Source organism: Felis catus, chromosome A3 (genome assembly GCF_018350175.1).
Source record: "Felis catus isolate Fca126 chromosome A3, F.catus_Fca126_mat1.0, whole genome shotgun sequence".
Classification (NCBI taxonomy): Eukaryota; Metazoa; Chordata; class Mammalia; order Carnivora; family Felidae; genus Felis; species Felis catus.
Window position 1 is genome coordinate 130,497,218 of NC_058370.1, and position 16,595 is coordinate 130,513,812.

The 16,595-nt window shown below is 37.2% G+C and overlaps 1 long non-coding RNA gene across 3 annotated transcripts in view; it reads left to right on the plus strand.

Moving 5' to 3' along the window:
- Nucleotides 1-16,595, plus strand: part of LOC109498405 — a 234,174-nt gene that overhangs the window by 35,342 nt on the left and 182,237 nt on the right. For all 3 annotated transcript variants that reach the window (XR_006595984.1, XR_002155221.3, XR_006595983.1), the window contains exon 2: nt 697-749. This is a non-coding gene — a long non-coding RNA (uncharacterized LOC109498405). The remainder of the gene's footprint in view (nt 1-696; nt 750-16,595) is intronic.

A 16,595-nucleotide genomic window follows, 5' to 3' on the forward strand; every position in this document is an offset into this window, starting at 1 on the left:
CTGTCCCTCCCCTACTCTCACTCTCTCTCTCTCTCTCAAATAAAGAAACTTAAAAAAAATTAAAAAAAAAAAAAGACTCAGTATTGTCAAAATGTTAGTTTTTTTCCCCCCAATTTGATCTATACATTCAATGGAATCCCAGTCAAAATCCTAACAATATGTATTTTTTTGGATATTGACAAACTGATTGTAAGTTTAAATGGAGAGGAAAAGCCCAAGACTAGCCAACACAATCTTGAAGGGCATATGAGGGAAATGTCTTCCTTTCTCCCAATTTTGCTGTGAAACTAAAAATTTCCTTTAAAAGTAAAGTCTCAACAAGAAAAAAGTAAGTTTTAGGGGAGCATGGGTGACTCAGTTAAGCCTCCTACTTCAGCTCAGGTCTTGATCTCGTGGTTCATGAGTTCGAGCCCCGCATCAGACTCTGTGCTGACAGCTCAGAGCCTGGAGCCTGTTCTGATTCTGTGTCTCCCTCTTTCTGCCCCTCCCCATGTATGCCCCCCCTCTCAAAAATAAACATTAAATTTTTTTATGTTTATTCATTCTTGAAAGACAGAGACAGAGCACAAGCAGAGGTGGGGTGCCCCTCAAAAATAGACATTAAAAAAAAGAGTTGTTGCCAAAAGTTCATAGAAATGACATAGTCTAAAGTATGTTCAAATAATTGAATCTTCAATATACACATTTCTCCTGTAGGCATCTGGCAGAAAGAGAAGCACTGAAATTGTCAGAGGATCTACTCACTACATGTAAGTGATAAACTTTTGTGATGAGCTGAGTAAAAAACCAGGGCAACGTTATTTCAGTGACCTCAGAGATGTTTCCTTCACTTGGGGTCATCACATGTAAAGTTTACCTTCAGTATAACAATGAGACTCAGAAATTCCCCTTCATGCCCAGTTCCTTAATCACTCTGATTCCATTGTAGGCAAGAAAAAAGACAGGAGAGAACAGGTCAACACTGTGGTAATAATACTTTAAAGAATACTTTCCCATAGGAAACAAGAAATTGGGATGGTACATTTCATGGTTCTTTTCTATCTCTGCAGCCAAATGAAGTTATCCAACTAAGTATAGCCTTTCTGTGGAGTCTTCACCCTCAAAGATGTTACGACTCTATTATCGTCTCTCTCTTTCTCAGTATTGGCCTTCCAAATTTGTGATGATGTGTGCATTTCAAAAACGTTTTCCAAACACTGCACTCAGTAATGGACCATTTGTTTAAGAGGGTCAGAGTAGTTCAAACTTCATAACGTGTATAAATGTGTAAGAGTGGGTCAAATATTACCTTACACTTCTATAACCAAACGCAAGTTATTATGGTTATACTTAAAGGGAGGTTATTGTGACCTTGGCCCCCATATCTTAATAAATTATTACCATATTCAACAGTGAAAATTCAAGCATTTGATCAGAGGTCATTCTTGAGTTTTCATTTTCATCTAGGAACTAATTTGACTTCTAATATGTAGAAATCACTAAGTGCCCAAATCATTCTAATATGTAGAATCTCACTAAGTGCCCAAATTCCTGTGTTATTCTTTAATGCAGAAAAGAACATGGTTCTTAGGTTCTTCAGACTTCCAGTTTAGACTTTTACATATATTGATAAGGATTTATAAATACAGGAATGACAAGCTCTGTTAGACATCATACAGCTTATTTTATGAAGATAACTGTCTTAAAATGAATATATTTTAGTCTGGAAGAACTGAGATTGAAACACTGTCTCTGGAGAGGAAGTAAATTAAGTAGAATATGCATAAATATTAATATGTCCATTTTTAAAATTATTTTTGGCTATCTGGGTTGAAAGAATAGATAGTATGAAATGGAAATAACAGGTTTGGTAATCACCCAAACCTAGGAGCAAACCCAGGCTTGAGCCTTTTCTGGAAACTTTTGGAATCTTAGGTTATGTGAAATTTTTCGAGATTCAATTCCCTAATAAGGAAATAATACCACTGATTTTTTTTTTTTTTTTGCTGGGGGGTGGAGAAGTGAACAAAATAATAATATATACATAATGTGTTCAATACGTGTAAAGTTTTCCTTCCCTTAGCTAAAGCCCCTATCATGGATTAGCATCACTGTTCTCCTGAGTCTCTAGTTTAGTGGGCATTATTGGGACTTATGTTGGTTTTATGTAAATAGGCAACACAGTGTGTTGTTAGAAACGTAGGATGTAGATTCAGAGGTCCTGATGTCAAGTTCTGCCTTGAGAACACTTTTGCTGTGTTTGTTGGACACATGACTTAAATAATGCTGGTGATGCTTTCTACTAAATCGTAGGTGTTTGTGAGCTCAAATGTGATAACAAAGGCAGACACTCTTTGCAAAACACAAAACTTTAGTCACTACGTCTCAGTCTAAGGAGCAGAAAAATATTAGAGATGTATTTCTACGTGAAGGCTAGGCTAAATAACTGAACGATTCTGTTGTTTTTGCTACCTAACAGATAATACCCAACAAGGTTCAGTTGTTACTAATTGGCATTCATAATCTGTGTCCTGATCAAAGAAATTACTATGATATGTAGATTTATTTATGAATATATGCACATTACATGGATTCACCTGTTTGAAATCAGATTCCTCAGGTTCCATGGTATCCTGGTGTCGAAGTTTGAACTTTGTGAGATGTTTTCAAAATTTATGAATGATTTAGAGCAGTCATTTAGCATTTGAAACCTATGAAATAAGAATCTTTTAAAATAATTGTTTAGCTTTTCTAACCAAGCTAAATGGTCATCATAAGATCCTGTGAACTGGGTATCATGCCTTTTTTTTGTTTCCCCACTTTTACATGGAAGCTCTACCCCCAACCTGGGGCTTGAACTCATGACCCCAAGGTCAAGAGCCACATGCTCTGCTGACTGAACCAGCCAGACACCCCGAGACATCTTCTCTCTGATAGAAGAACCCAAGATGCAGAAAAGTCAAATGATAAGTTAAAATTTATATGGTCAGTGAGTGGAAGTCTAAGGGTAGAGCCTATGTTGCCTGTTCTTAGATAAAATGAAATGTTCACAATGTGAATATCGTAAATAACACATTCCCCCTACAGCCCCCAAAGCAGGCCTCTGATGAATGTGACTCTGACACCTCACTCTTTGTGCTCAGGATGTGCCTCTGTGTGACCCTGAGTAATCTCAGTAAGTGGATTCTGTTTAAATAGAAGAATATGATGAGATGAAAAGAAGGAAGGTGGGAGAGAAGGTGATTCCGAACGTAGAACAAGAGACATTTCATGAAAAATTGATCACCAACAAAAATGAAAATAGAGGGGTGCCTGGGTGGTTCCGACGGTTAAGCGTCCGACTTTGGCTCAGGTCATGATCTCACAGTTCGTGAGTTCGAGCCCCGCGTCAGTCTCTGTGGTGACAGCTCAGAGCCTGGAGCCTGCTTCCCATTCTGTGTCTCCCTCTCTCTGCCCCTTCCCTGCTCATGCTCTGTCTCTCTCTGTCTCAAAAATAAACATTAAAAAAAAAATGAAAATAGAGGCAGCTCTCTGACACAGGGATGCTCCATTATCTTGTTTTACCAAAAGATCGAGTTTAAATGTTGTCTCTAAGGAGACACGTAAGGATTTTTGGTTGTGTGCAAAGCGTAATCTATATTCAGAATATTTATGAAATTAAAAAAAAAGATTTGGGGAAAACTTATTTATTTTTAAGTTTTTTTTTTAATTTTATTTTTGTGAGTGGGGGAGGGGCAGGGAAACATTTATTTTTACGGTTTTTTAGTTTTATTTTTGAGAGAGAGTGCGAGTGAGGGGGGGCAGGGAAAGTTTATTAAAAGGCAAAAGTCTGTGTGACATTCTGGGAAAACGGTTTTAAGCGGGAAGTGAAAGACAAGTTTGACTTCTGTCAATCCTTAATGCATTTTCATAGTCACTTAAAGAGGCAGAGTTATGTGTGTGTGTTTTGGTTCTATATATTGGCTAAATGAATATCAACAATTTAAGTTTATAAAAATCCTTAGGACACTTAAGGGTTCACATGTCACTTAGCTTAAAAACCAATCACATTTTACTATTCCTTCTCCTTGCTTTTACCCACCCGTGCGTACACACACTTGGCACGCCCTGTGGTGGGGTTTGCAGGGGTGAGAGGGTACAAAGGGCACTTACAGCAATGGTTACTCTGGAGAAAGAGCAGGTCAATAGTAAGATGGACTAAAGGACCAAAAGCTATCTTGACTGAATGGTAGTGCCTAGAATGGTAATGTTTGCTCTTGTATCAGCCAGGTATTGAAGGTGTTAGGTATTCGTATCTGATTAAGCTTGATAACCATATATTATTATGTCACATTCCATAATGAGAGTAACAACAAGTCATTTGGGCTTATCAACCAAACCTGAGTACTGCCACGCCTTGTTAATATCAAGGGACAATGTAACTTAGGAAAACAAAACCTTAACTGTCAGCATTCATTCTTTTTTGTGGGCACATCGGGGAATGGCGTAATAAGATCCTAGACCCTAGTCAATGTATAGTATTTTCTCTGTTGGGGACTGTGGCAAGAACTGAAAGGGAAATTTTCATTAGCTACACAACTATTACTGTCATAAATTACTGCCAAAGGTAGGGGCACCTGGGTGGCCTAGGTGGGTAAGTGCTGGAGTTTTCATTTAGGCTCAGCTCTTGATCTCATGGTTCATGGGATCGAGCCCTGCATCGGGTTCTGCGCAGACAGCACAGAGTTGCTTGGGATTCTCTCTCTCTCTTCCCCCCACCCCCCACCTCCTGCTTACTCTCTTCCTCAAAATAGATAAATAAACATAAAAAAATAAATTACTGCCAAATCTAAAAAATAGAGAAAACGCTTCCATACAGGCAGAAAGGCACTGGTTGGCCATTTGCCTTTTTGTAGACTTTGAATATGTAAGAGCTTCACATTAAAAATAATGGAGTTTCTTTCTTTCTTTCTTTCTTTCTCTTTTTAAACAAGAGGGGAATATGAAGAGTTCTATCTTCTATGGCTCTTAATTTTTTAAAAAAAATTTTTTAACGTTTTCTTTATTTTTGAGACAGAGACAGAGCATGAACGGGGGAGGGGCAGAGAGAAAGAGGGAGACACAGAATCGGAAACAGGCTCCAGGCTCTGAGCCATCAGCCCAGAGCCCAACGCGGGGCTCGAACTCACGGACCGTGAGATCGTGACCTGAGCTGAAGTCGGAGGCTTAACCGACTGAGCCACCCAGGCGCCCCCTTAATTTTTTTTATGTAAGCCACTGTGCTGATACGCCTGGGTGACACAAACACATACCCACCAGACTTGCACCTGTTAATCCAGTATTGATCTCATTAACAACAACTGGGTTTTCATGAGAAATAAAAAAAAAAAAAAGAATTTCCCTTCTGTTCAACCACTGTTTTACAAAGCACCTTTTCTCCATTCTGTTGCCTTTTTAAAATGTCTACGTCACGGTCTGGAACCTATAGTTGCTGAGAACTACTCCTTATCTGAGTCCCATCTCCACCCAGATATTTCCTTTGAAACGGGAAGGGCCCAAAAGTCCGGCTGCAGGACCCCACACTACTGGCTCAAAGAAGCCTGAAGGAGATCTGCTCTGTCACCGCCTCACATGCACTGAGTCTGTCATGAGAGGTCTACTGGTCCAAGCCTTCCAATTTCTCCCGAGTCTGGTCTGGCAGGTCCCACAGACCAGGGCTCTTGTCTACACGTGATACTTCCCTCCTCTGTGATTGCCAATGCCAGCCCACAAGTAATTCCAATTAATAGTCTATCATATACTGAATAACTTTTAGAATTATTTCTTCAAATATTTTTTCTGAACTATTCTTTCCTTCTTTTCCTCTTGGGATAACAATTGTTTATTTTTTTTTATTTTTTGTCTCTCTCTCAAAAATAAATAAACCTAAAAAAAAAAAAAAAGGCTTGTTCTTCCCTCTACACTTCTTGGGTCAAGGTTCCTCTGTGCAGGTCTCTTTTTTTTTTTTCTCATACCCTTTGCAAATCCCAGCCTCTTCAGCTCCGATTGGACTGACTTCCAGTCTTCCCATAATTCTAACATTGGGTTCTACTTCCCTGTGTCGCAGTAGGGAAGGTGTCCCCGGTCAGATAGCCTGGGCAAAGGTGGGCGTCAGTGTGTGCTCCCCTTCTCTCGGGGATCAGACTGCTATGCTGTGAGGTATGAATGACATTGTCTCATGTATATTACAGTTTTTTTTAAGGAGATCATGACCTGAACCAAAGTCGGATGCTAAACTGAATGAGCCACCCAGGCGTCCCCCCAATATTATAGTTTTTATGGTGGATGGACAAATACTATACTAGTTACTTCGTCAAGATTGCATGCTGAAATTTACCCACTTCCTGTACATTTAAAGACGCTTTATTAATTTCTTCCAGTAGTAACTAAAACTGCCATCCAATTATTATTCTTTCACACATGATTAAATATTTTTCCTTAAAAGCTGCAGTGGTAGTGATAATTCTGGAAAAAGTCTAAGTCATCAATTTCAATTATTTAATATAATAATTATCATAAAATTATGACATTCTTACAGAATACCAGACATGGCACATAGCACCATATGTGGATTTCTCATTAATCCTTATAGAACTCTTTAAGGTAGATACTCTATTCATTCCAACTGCGAGAGAAACGGAACAGAGTAATCAACTCACTCAGTATGGCCTCATCATTAGCTAGCACCTTCTGAATTCCGGAAAGAAACTCTGGGAGTTTGCCCCCAGAGCCCACACGCTTGACACTTCTATCGTGTGAAGAATACTTAAATAACAAATTAAACTGTGAAATGACACATTAGTGATCAGCGCGAAATAAACAATTTTTTAGGGAGAAACCTTTAAAAGTCACAAAATGGAAGCATAGCTAATGAACGTTTGTAAGTAAAACAAAAGGGCGAGGGAAAAAACATTTTGCAGATATGTCATAGTAAAGAACGGACCAAGGGAAAAATAGGCTTGATAATTAATGTGTCGAAGAGTGGAGTTTCTGACTATAAATAACTCAAAGTTCAAACTAATTTCTTATTCTGTCATTAAAGGAAGAGGCAGGAACCACAAATCCCTAAAACTGGATGCAGGCAGGGAACTTGTTTGAGAATCCCTGCTCACAGAAGATTTGTAAACCAGCATGAATTTGCAGCACACTTACTTAAGTGATTAAGGGAATTAACTATCACTGCTAGGGATTAAACTAGTTTAGATAAGTCACTGGTTTATGGCAGGGCTACAGGGGGGAAAGGAGCCATGAATCATGGAAGGAGAAGGCAACTGGCTCTGGGCCCAGCCTGGCAAGTGGTAAGATCATTGACCTTGGGCAGGTCATTTCTCCCCTTGAGACCCTATCTGCGTTCAGGGACCTTGAATGCATAATCTTTAAAGTACTTATTCCCTCTCCCTTCTATCCATACTTTATCAATGAAATAAGGAAAAGATCTTTGAAATTTTTAATCCAAAATAAAACTACCAAGTGAACAATGCTTAATGGAATCCTATTGTATGACAATAGATTTCACTGCAAATAAATACTTAATGATAACCATTCTTGGAATTTAAAACAATCTCACAGATCATCTAGCACAAATTAGTAACTAGTCTATATCACTGTATTCATTCAAATGTGCTTCTATGAGCCCTCTGTCCGTGGAAATTCTTGTAAATAGTTAGCAAAGTGACCATGGGAAATTCATCAGGATAGGAACTAGGGAAAATCCTGAACATCTAGACATCAGTGTGCCCTGCTAACGTGGAAGCTCTGTGATGAGAAGTGAGGAGAACAAAGCGAAACAAAACATCAGTCTACTGGCTAGAAGCTTATTTTGTTTCTTAGAAGCTGTGTGAAGTTAGACATTATTTTAATTTGTTAAGCTGCAATTTCTCAGTCTTTGAAATAAATTAATAATGTCAAATCCGCATAGAAATGAGAGGATTGCTGATGGTGAATATAAAAGATGGAGTAGTTATCATTCATCATCTTTCTTTGGTTTATATAGAAACAAAACTGCTATTTTATCAATTGTATTTTTAACAACCTTTTTGGGAATATCTCTGACATAAAAATAGTATGTATTGAAGCTACACAGCTTGGCGTTTTGATATATGTGTACATTGTGGAAAAAACCACCACAATCAAGCTAAAAAATGTATCCTCGCCTGCACAGGTACAATTTCTGTGTGTGTGTGTGTGTGTGTGTGTGTGTGTGTGTGTGTGTAGGCTTGAAGGTCTATCCTCTTTGAAAAATCTCAAGGATGGAAGACGTTGTTAACTATCACCACCATGCTGCACATTGAATCTCCAGAACTCGTTCATCTTGCATAACCAAAACAATATGCCCTTTGACCAATATTTCCTCATTTCCCTCCCCCCCCCCATCCCTGCAACTACCCTTCTACTCCCTGCTTCCAGGTAGAAGTGAGGTCATGCAATATTGGTCTTTCTCCTTCTGGCTTATTTCACTTAGCGTAATGCTCTCTACTTTCATCCATGTTGTTGCAAATGGCAGAATTACCTTTTTTTTTTAAGGCTGATTTGTATATATATTTTTTTCAAAATTGGTGCCATCATTATGAGAAACAGTGCGGAGGTTCCTCAAAAAATTAAAAATAGAGCTACCATATTCAAGCAATTCCACTTCTGGGTATATATTCAAAGGCAATGAAATTTGGAAATCATTTATGGTTTTGTTTTAACTTTCTACTCATTCTTTAATTTACAAGAGAAATAATATCTCAAGGCATGAAAGATATGAATATACTTAAGAGAATTCTGGCAATTAAGTAAAAATGTATAAAATAGAGTGTAAACAAAAGCAGATTATCTAAACAAGAATTTGTAAAAGTGTAAAGTTCAGTAAACATATTTAATACAGTTTACTAATTTTCTTGAAAACATATGTAAATTAATTTAGATTAAACACAGTTTAAAACTTGACTGAGTGATTTGTCACATTATAACCATTCGAATGGTGTCATTATTGTTTTTTTTTAATTACTCCTGATATCAGATTTACAATGAAGGAAATATCCTACCTCTTCTCAGCATTTATCCTTTGAATCCTTTATTTAAAGAAAACTCATATTGCTTACTCTCTAACATCTGTGCTAGATATTAGAAAGATATAAAAATCAGTAAAATATGGGTCTTTCTTTGCAGGTACTTATCATGACAAAGTGCGGTCATAATAGAGATAAAAACATCCTGAGGTTGGAGATAATTTTATCTGAGGTATGAAAAGTGATATCCCAGAAGAAATCACATTTTAAATGGACTTTGAAATAGAGAAGTGCTTTGATAAATGGGGGAAATGAGAGGAGCAGAGCCACAGAGAGGTGAAAAGTGTGGCTTAGTTTGGAAACCCGTAGCGTGAAATAACTAGAGAGTAAAGTGCATAGAAACGTTAGTGGAGATAATGTAGAAGTTGCTGATTGGTGCTAGATCATGGAGGCCTCTGAAGGAGATAGTATGGAGTTTATATTAAGTACGGAGAGCAATTCAGGGCCCCTGGCATTTTCTAAGATGGTGAGAGATGTTAACAATTAAATTTCAGAAATACTGCATCAAGTTTGGAAGGGAAAGGTTTGAAGCGGATCAGAAAGGATGGGGATGAGAGTTGAAGAGATTCTAGGGTAGTGGTAGATATAGATCTAGGTTTCCCTTAAAAATGCAGTGCAAAAGAGGAGGTGGCATTTCATCACGTCTAGATTCTTCCTGGTGTTCCTGGCACACTGTCCAGATGCCTGGCCATAACTGGGACATGACCAGGCCGGTCATGGTGCCTTCTTAGTTGGCTGTCTCCGTGATCGTCCTTTGGTAACTCTGGCTCCCTGTGGTCCCGCTCTCTGGTCTCACGTGTCTGCTCCTGGTTCCTGAGACCTTTCTCCTTTCCCCTTTGCCCTTTCAGCTCTCGGTGGAGCCCTAGATCTTTTCCCCCTCTCAAACCCCAGGTTCTTCATCAGTCACAGATGCCCTAATGATTTGAATGGGAAACTGGGAACCAACCAAAAGCTGGTCAAGTGATTTCCAGAGGCTGGTTTCCTTTTCAGATGTCTCTCTGTATTCTTGTCACAAAAGTCTCTCCTGACAAACTGTCTACATAGACAACTTCCTTAATGCCAAATTTTTGTTCAAACATTACCTTCGTGAAAAGGCTACATGGACCTGTTTAAATTTCAACAGACCACCTCACACTTAGCTCTGAATCTGCCATAGCAGACTCTATTTTTAAAATATAAATCCTGCTGTAAGTATTCATTGCTTTCTAATATACCATGTTAATTTCCATATTAAACTTTTGTCTGTCTCTCCTATAGTCCCAGCAGAACATAAGTAACATAGAGAGAGTCTTTGTTTATTTTCGTTGAACCATCTCTCCTCAGTAAAATTCTTCACAGCTGCCACTCAGCAGGCATTTCTGGTAGACTGGACTGAATTGGGAACATTTCTATGATATGAGTAGTAAATTACTACTTGGCGCATGTTGTGGGCAGACTAATAGCCCCCCAAAGAGGTCCATGTCCTTACCTTTGGAAGCCAAACATATTGTGTTTCATGGCAGAGGGAATGAAGGATTCAGGTAGAATTAAAATTGCTGATTGCCTGAGCTTCACATAGGGAGATTATTCTGAATTATCTGCATGGATCACATGGATCACACATTCCTTAAAAGTAGAAATGGAGGCAGAAGATGTTTCCACATAGAGAGAGGACGTGAGATTAATTCAATCTGCTGTTGCTGGCTTTAAAAATGGAGGAATACAGCCAGGAGCCAAGGAATGTGAATGGCCTCCAGAAACTGGAAAAAAAACAAGGAAAGATATTCTCCCCCTAGAACTCCATCCAGAATGTTAGCCCACCAAGACCTTCACTCCGTGGGAACTGTGTCAGACTTCTAATCTACCGAACTGAAAACTAATAAATGTGTGTTGTTTTAAGCCACCAAACGTGTGGTGATTTGTTATGCCATCAATAGGAACCTAATACAGCACTTTTCATGAGGGAAGGGTTAAAGTAGTCACCACCCTTTCCGCGAGCTTGTAAATTCCATGGCCGTTACTTCTTGAAATGTACTCATGTGATTCTACATGTGTATGATTATAATTTCAGAAAACCACTGCTCTGAATGTTTGGAAAATCTTTCCAAATCCTTGGTCACAATCTTTCTGGCATGTCTACTGTTAAATAGAAAACCATAGACTGAAAATAAATTACAGAGCATATTTCCAATCTCAGTGTTTTGCTGTATCCTTACTCTTCTTTCTCTTCAGCTATTTTTACTGCTAGAAACATCTGTGAGAAGAGCTGGATGTGAAATAGTATGGAATACGGTTTGCTGAGAGGTGCTCTGAAAAAAAAAGACCATGTCAATAGTTTTTACTTAAGAAAAAGCGAAAGTAACATTGAAACTGCACAGACTGCATTATAAAAATACTCTTCAAAGTGTATTTTACTTCGAAATAGTTGCTCATTAGGTGGAAAGTGTGGCTATATTATGGAAAGAGTATTAGATTGAAAGTCAGGCTATTTTGTCTCTATTAGTTCTTTATTTTTAGACTGTATGTTCAGTTTCTGTATGTGAAGGTGCAAAACTTTAATGTGTAAAGTGTGATGCTTAAATGTGAGGCAAACTATTGTAAGTAATGGAAAAAATGTTAATTGAATAGTCAAGAGACAGGATTTCATTTGTAAAAAGAGCACAAGTTTTAGAATCACAACGAGCTTGGCTTGAATTCTCACTCCGTCATTGCCTCTTGAGGCTTAATCAAGTTCTTTACTCTCTCAGCTCATCTTGCTCCTCATTTGTAATAAGAACAACAATCCCAGTTTTAAGGGCTGTTTTGAGGACTTAATGTAATAACGCTATCGGTTTCCTCATGCAGTCTCTTGCTTTTAATAAAAAAAAATAATGTTAACTGAAATAGATCCAAGCAAGTTTCTCTGTATCTGGGGATCTTCTATGAGGCTTACCTCTGTCTTCATTTATAAGAAGTGATTCTTGCTCCTTCTGAGAGAATGAAATGAGACAACATGTGGATTTGCCTAATACCGATTCGGTATTCAACAATTATTTACTAAAAAATACAGAGTCCAAAGTTCATACGTTCTGTTTTCTGAGGAGGGCTTGGCACAGGTTAAGAAATGTCAACATCTCAGTCATACGCCTTGATCTTACATAATGCATTTCCATCTTGTGAAGGAAGTATGAGTGTCATGTTGACCTTCAAGATGGAGAATATGGGCACATAACCCCCAGGAAAGGGGGGAATGCAAATTGTGGGAGCCTTTAGAGTTTGAAGCAGCTACCAGTACAGAGTTGTAGCAACAAGGGGAAAGAAGACTCTGGTGTGGATTGTAAAGTAATGGAAGGGAAGTCCAAACTTAAGAAAGAGATGAAGAGAAGAAAGAAAATCACATGTAGGTTATCTAGCTTTAGGGGGGGTAAGGTAAGGAGGAGAACGTAACTGCTGTTGATATTCTTGTGTGGACACTGTCTCTCTCTGTAGGGCAAGGAAGTTTACCCTTTATGGTGTCATCAGTGTCTTTGGGGGTTTAATAAAACATGGTGACCTTCCTTTACCAAAATCAAACGAACATTTGCACAGAATTGCATAGCATTTAAGAGTGATCTGAAGTCCAACCATGGATTCTAGGTTAAGATCACCCACTGTGAATATATATTTTTAATCAGGAAATTACTTGATGAACATGAAATCAGAATCCAGTAAATGTTCGGTGACATTCAGATGGGAAACAGAGGTGCAGTATAAGATAGAATACTCTTATTACCCTAAGGCAAATGCAGATAATTTGCTTTTTGAGGTCAGAAGCAAAGGGTAAATATTTACAGCAAGAAGAATTGAGTTACTTGGTTCATTCATCCCACAGTGATCAGTAGCCCATCTGCTATTTCAGGTTCTAGGAAGGTTAATGTGGTAGCAAATTCCTAGATGAATTGGATGGGAAGGAAGCCAGAGGTGGGGAGTATAGATCCAAAGTCATCAGCAAACAGTAAAGAAGGAAGTGAAAGGGTCAGTTGACTTGGAGGTGAAGAACATTCATGAGAGGAAAAGCCCAATAGGCAGTTGAGCACATGGAATTAGGAGAATTTGCTTTATTTACACAGAAGTTAATTTGATACCTTTTTTATTGGATTTGTTTAGAGCTACAAACACTCTCTCTTTATAGTAGCAAGCCATTTTGTTGTACAAGCCAGATCTTTGGGACAAATCCAAGAAACTTAACTTCCTCTGACACACAGTATGATCCAGCTTTAGTTTAAGGACAAAGTGTATGCAACCTATCGATACTAAAAATTGACCTCCAATTTATCATTTTAACCTGCACCGGAATGACCAGTATGGAGGCATTACTATTGGCTATAATGTCAAACAGGATTTCAAGTGCACAAACCTTCCCAACGTTATTAAATTTCAAATATAAACTGGTGACATAGAGAAATCATGAAGTGTGAAAGGACAGAGGTGATACACCTATATTTATTTTGGAAAACTGATTATTATTGTGTGGGTATCTGGAGCCACCTATATTGACATATTACTATTTTGAGGGTAAAAAAAAAACCACTTGGATTTTCCTTTTTTCTTTCCTATTATTTTTATTTATTTATTTGTAAATGTTTATTTATTTTTGAGAAAGAGAGAGAGCAGGAGAGGAGCAGAGAGAAAGGGAGGCAGAAGATCTGAAGCAGGCTCCATACTGACAGCAGCAAGCCCAACGCTGGGCTTGAGCTCATGAACTATGAGATCATGACCTGACCTGAAGTCCAATGCTTAACCAACTGAGCCACCCAGGCACCCCCCCCCCCCCCCGCTTACTTTATTTTTAAATTTATATTATGAAATGCATATATAAAGTATATATAATATGCATGTAGAATTAAAGAATTAAGACAAAATGATGACAGGAAACTATTAACCAGCCTAAGAAAGATATTCCTGGATCACCATTTTCCCTCTCCCACAAAGAAAACCACTACACTGAATATTTTAGTAATAGTTCTCCAGATCTTTTACAGCTTAGTTTTACCCATTGCTCACTACATATAAATGGTATCCTAGCATATGCCTTTTATGCATATGATTCTTTTTCTGCAAAAGCTTCCTTTCTAGGTTATTTGCCCAGTGTCTCTTTTTATAATCCCTTTTATACTATGGAGTATAATATGCACACAAACAATATGCAAAATACGTGTGTACAGTTTGACTACTGATGCTGATAAAATGAACACCTATATACACACCAACCAACTTTAAAAATGAAAAAGTCCCAATAACTGAATATACTCCAGTGAGCTTCTCAGTAATTATAGACACCTTGTCCAACTCAGAAAAAAGAATCTACTCCTTAATATTTCCTTGGTTTCCTTAAGGTTTGATCATAAATATACGCATTCCTATGTAATATTTTTAACTTTACATTTTAGACCTTCATACGAATAAAATCACTATAAATACAAAAAACTGTTGAATTTTGCGTTGTGTATCCATGTTGTTTTCTCAACATAGTTTCGGAAAATAGAATATATAATTAATTTGAAATAATATATTTTAGATTAAATTATATATTATTTTGTATTTTATACTAATTATCATTGCTGTATACTTTTTTGTTGTTTGACTCAGCTGTGATTTATTTATCTGCATTTTGATCATCTGACTTTGGTTATTGTTGTTGTTTATGTTGTGAATGACGCAAGTCTGAACCTTCTGGTACATGTCTCCAGATGTACATGTGCAAGAATTCTTTTACCATAGAATACATTTTCGAGGGTCATAGGTGGGAAGTAATTAAGTGGCCATGTAATTCCAGATTATTATTTCAAAATTATTGGTTCAAGCATAGTACCACTGTCATTTTATCAGTATCCTCATTGCTCTGTATTGCTAATACTTGTTGGAGTCATATTTATTTATTTTTTTGTAACTCAATATGTTGAAGGTGAAGTGATGACTCATTTTGGTTTTTATTCCACTTATCGCTTGGGAGGTTGAATAACTTTTTTTTTTTTCATTTCCTGGATATTTCTGTTTTCTCATCTGTGAAATGCCTGTTTATGCATTTTGCCCTTTCTTCGATGGCCCATCACTTTTATTGATTTAGAACATTTTATTACACATTCCGACTATTTGGTTGGATTCACATATTAAAAATATAATCACTTAATTTGTGGCTTTGCAATTTTCACTATTCTTGTGGCTTTTGATAAACAAGTGATCTTGATCTTCATGTAATCAGTTTATAAGCCTTGCCTTTACTATTTGTTCTTTTTAAGTCTTAACATTTTTTGGTATTCAAGGCCGTAACTATATTTTTTGATATTAATTTTTTTTCCAGATTTTGTTTTTTGCATTTAAGTTCTTAGTATTACTGAAGTTTACTTTTGTAACTAGAATGAGATCAATTTCAGTTTTCCCATATATATGACCAATCATTCCACTCTTTTGGATTATCATTCTGTTCCCACTGATATTAATGTAAGATGTATCAAAAATCAAACATGGATTTATTTATATGCCCTCCATTTACTACCGTCTTCATTTGTCTCTTACTGCACAAACTCATCGTATTTTAATTACTACATCTTTATTTTAAGTTTCGCTATCTGGTACAGAAGCCTTGTTGTTTTCCTTTATTAGAATATTAGTAAATATTGACTTTTGGCTATTGAGGGGAACAAAAGTGGCTTATAAATTTCTAGTTATGCTCACAAGAAAAAAGTCTGTTCTGAGTTTATTGGAATTGTAATTAATATATATAATTTTTTGTTGGGGTTACCATTTTTACGATAGTGGATACTACTGTTCATGACTTTGATATATCTCTTTGTTTATTTAGGTTACCTTTATTGGCTATAAAATAAATTTTTCTCTAAGGACCTTGCATATCATTATTTTTTTATTTTTTTTATTCAAGGGGATCTTATTTTTTATTGCTATTGAAAATAGCATCCTTTTTAAATAACACATTTTATGTCTATTGCTGGTAAATAGAAATGCAATTTACTTCTTCACAGTAATAGATCATATATCAGAAAAAATTGGTCAACCCTTTCATTAATTTCATAATTGAAAATTTCTTGGGGTGTTGTCTGGAAAAAAGTATTTTCTGAGAATAATGGCAGATCACCTCTTCTTTTCAATTCTAATAACTTTTAATTTTTCTCCTTTCTTTTGTTAATGCTATACACTACACAATCTGTTCTCAACACGAAGGTATGTTATTATATTTGAAATTCAGTTTCTTGGCATTGCAGCATGTATTCTATGTGACCGTGTTGTTATTAAGAGTAAGTAAACATGGGGGCACCTGGGTGGCTCAGTCGTTAAGCGTCTGACTTCAGCTCAGGTCATGATCTTACAGTTTGTGGGTTCGAGCCCCGCGTTGGGCTCTGTGCGGACAGCTCAGAGCCTGGAGCCTGTTTCAGATTCTGTGTCTGCACCTTCCCTGCTCAGCCTCTGTCTCTGTCTCAAAAATAAATAAACATTAAAAAAATAAAAAAAAAGAGTAAACATGAAACATAACCGTATAAGTTCACGGCCTACAATAAATACCTAAAAATGTTTTGTCCCTGTCTTCACATG